The following is a 4,161-nucleotide window of genomic DNA, read 5'->3' as shown; positions in this document are numbered from 1 at the left end:
TACTGTACATAAGTATGAAATTATGTAATACTGATGGATAGACCAGGTATCTCTCTCACTAACTTTACACACATATATATATATATATATATATATATATATATATATATATATATATATACAATATTCAAATTTATATACACCGTACACTTCATATATACACCTATAAATACACAGTACATACACATACATATTTATCTATATGTACACACACATACATATAAATATACATAAAACAATTAGTATAGGAAAAGGATTGATCTTTGCTGTGAAATGGTAAATTCATAAGAAGAGAATGGACGACGGCAGGTTGATAAAAAGTTCATATGCAGTAAAGTTTATGTTCATTAATTCGGAAGTTTTGGAGGAAGCATAAGAAATTCTTGGACAGACGCAAGAAAAGAAATACTGGAACGAAGTGGGTCTAAATATTGAGAGAGAGAGAGAGAGAGAGAGAGAGAGAGAGAGAGAGAGAGAGAGAGATATGTCTCAACAAGCTTCTTTAGTTACAAGGTATTGAACTGCATGAGATAAAATTAATAACTACGTAACCACAGAGGTAAAGGGAGACATCCGAAGGTTCAGAGGTTTATGAAAATACCTGCACGATGTTCATTTGCGTTCTTTTCTAATCTGATTGGCAATGGGCCACATGAAGACTTAATCAATTGAAGTTAGGTACTGAATGATGATGAAAGTTACAGATCTTTCTGAAGGAACCATAAGAAAGTGATTTGTAGTGTTTTTTAAATTCAGTTTTTAAACTAAGTGAATTGAAGTTTTTTTCTTTCCGTCTTACGATGTAAAGCCTTATCCATAGGGGAAGGACAATACAGTGAGATAATTCTACAATCGTAAATCTCTCTCTCTCTCTCTCTCTCTCTCTCTCTCTCTCTCTCTCTCCCCTTCTGCTGCCTGCGTTAGCCTATCCGTAGATCTGTCGTAATTCGACCTCTGACAAGACAATCATCAACCTGGAATAGATCCAGTTTCAATCGGCAGCTGAATTAGATACATTCCAATCAAACTGACTCTATTCCCTCACCCCCACAATCTTAACCCCCCCCCCCCCACCAGACAAGCGGACTCTAAACCGAAACCACGTCGTACCCACAATCACATGATTGGATATTAGCGTGCCCATCTCCTCAGAGACCTATAAGGCTGTAGCAGATTTACTTGCCCCTCCATTTGACTAGATTGATGCATAGTGTGTGTGAGCGTGAAATGGGATTGGGTGGGAATATTGCTTCTTCATCAGATATATATATATATATATATATATATATATATATATATATATATATATTTATATATATATAATTTCTGAGTGGGGATACCTTAACGAGGTGAAAGGGTTTGCGTATTAAACCTGCGCTAGTTAAAGCCACCCATACTAGGTTGGTTTGCTGTTATCAGACGACAATCTCCCACCATCACCAATTCACATTAGCCAGCGTGAAGATGAAAACTGGCCAAACCCCAAACATGAAATGATATATCTGAGGCCTTTTTCTTTCAGTGCACTAGCAACGTCTCCATTTTTTTATTGATATATATATATATATATATATATATATATATATATATATATAAATGTATATATATATGTATATATATATATACACACATATATATATATATATATATATATATATAAATACATTTATACATATATATATATATATATATATATATATATATATATATATACAAATGTATGTATAGATATATATTGTATAATTGCACGATATATTATTCAAATATGTTTCCCCCAAATGCACTTAAAGGGATCGTGGTTGGTAACAACGGAGGGGGATTATCCATCCCCCTTCAAGTTGTTTCTTTTCATTGGATTTTTGCATCCTGTTTTCACGCGCCTCATCCATATAAAAGCAATTTATAACAGCTTTTCATCATGGGTCCCTAACGAGAGAGGAGAGAGAGAGAGAGAGAGAGAGAGAGAGAGAGAGAGAGAGAGAGAGAGAGAGAGAGAGAGAGTAGAAGGGAAGTGTCTTCGAAGGAAATCAATATTTGCAACCATCACACAGTGCCTGAGATTAAAGTAAGATTGGCGAACTTAGCTTCTGTCTAATATTCGCATTACAATCGTATTCCCATATCAATTATTAAATAGATAACAATCCAATAATTACCAGTTTCTTGTTCCCCCCGAAAAGAGGGGGAATGGGGGAAAATTAATAAAACGAATAAAGTCCGGGGAGGGAAATTTCTCAGTTTTTTCCAAACCCGGTCTACCATGTGAAGTCGCTTGATCCGCGGGGGTGGGGTCAACACGTACAGCATTTTCTTTAAAGGGAAGCATAGAACGCTGTTTAAAGTGAGACGACTTGGCGAGCATGTACTTCGTCGCTTGGAAGCAGGCATGCGCGGACGCTTGTGCAAACACATACGCGCGAATTTATTTGCAAGGGCCCACGAGGATAGGACGTACATTTAATTATTTGTCAACACATACGTGCAAAGAATGGATATCAAAATTTGCTAAAATCTATATGGAAAGACAGTGAAATACAACGGGCATTTAATTATTTGCAAGCACGTATAGTAAAGCATTAAACAACAATTTTACAAAAATTTGTTTGTCAATAAAATCTGAGGAAATTTTGACTGAAATAAATACACGGAGAAATATATTTTTCACAATGAAGATCCATATGGAGTTAAAGGCTCTCTCTCTCTCTCTCTCTCTCTCTCTCTCTCTCTCTCTCTCTCTCTCTCTCTCTCTCTCTCTCTCTCTCTGTCGAACGTCGAAGTTGCATATCCCAATCGATTAAGTACTGTTTCGTGTTTGGTGTGCCGATTTCACTCATCTCGTGTGTGTATGTGAGTGTGTGCGTACTATGCCGATGCACGACGCTTGGAGAGAGAGAGAGAGAGAGAGAGAGAGAGAGAGAGAGAGAGAGAGAGAGAGAGAGAGAGAGAAGTAGCGGGGAGTTTCGTGATTGTTGAAAAAATGGGGTGATGGCTTTTTTTGTCGAGCCGTTTTTTGGGGGTTTCTTGAAGGGAAAGAAAAATAGAAAAATTTTCTAGTGGAATTTTCATTCAGACATTTCCAAACTTCATCCTTATGCATATGAATAGCCAAACGCACGCGCACGCGCACGCACACACACATATATATACACACACACACACACACACATATATATATATATATATATATATATATATATATACATATATATATATATATATATATATGAGGGGGATATTGGTAATGGTTCAACACCGTTTTCCTTGACCTCAGCAGACGTTACTGAATTGGCATGGGTGGCAAGGTGGAAGCAACCAACAGATTTAGCAAAGGTGTTTATGTCACAGAAAGGTACGCATATACATGGGAAAAAAGTAGATGGGTGATTTATATAATGTTCCGCACCATCTACGAAACTTTTTATTTTCGGAAGCTTTTTTTTTTTTTTATCTCTGGGTCGCCTTCATCTCCGACAAATTCCCGACTGCATCTACCCAAAAATAACCCTCCCCACTATACGTCCATCATCACCATGGAACTTCTTTGTCAAGTTCACATATTCACGACGCTATCTTTTGCTAAGATCTGTAGAAATGACTTGCTACTATGCAATACTGCGTGCAATACACACAAACACATACATCTCATAAATATACATACACCAACACACATACACACATATATATATACATATATACATCACAGAACTGCCAGTTATTTCCAGTCTTCCATACGTAATACCATTTGCCTAAACTAAATGTCTTTTGCGGACGATTTTTGGAATTCTACATCATCATATTGCACCATCAACAACCTTCTGTATCTACATAAACAGACCAGTTACACATTCCACGTCACCAGTGTCTACCGGGGAAAAGGTTTCTTGGTCCTAAAACTTAATCACGGTGACACTAACACTCTCACTCTCTCTCACTCTCTATCTCGCTTTCTCTTTCTAGCGAGTACGTATTCGTCCCTTCGCTATTCCTGAACCAGTGCCAAACTTAGGTGCCATTGAAGACCATCGTGCGATGGCTGGGCTGAATTATGTTTATTACTAGTGTGCTGGCGACAGAAGAAAGAGCTGAGCGTCTTCGTGTGCCAGATGAACGAGAGAGAGAGAGAGAGAGAGAGAGAGAGAGAGAGAGAGAGAGAGAGAGAGA

This window comes from Palaemon carinicauda, chromosome 5, assembly GCF_036898095.1.
Source record: "Palaemon carinicauda isolate YSFRI2023 chromosome 5, ASM3689809v2, whole genome shotgun sequence".
NCBI lineage: Eukaryota > Metazoa > Arthropoda > Malacostraca > Decapoda > Palaemonidae > Palaemon > Palaemon carinicauda.
Note: the sequence above shows the minus strand (reverse complement) of the source record.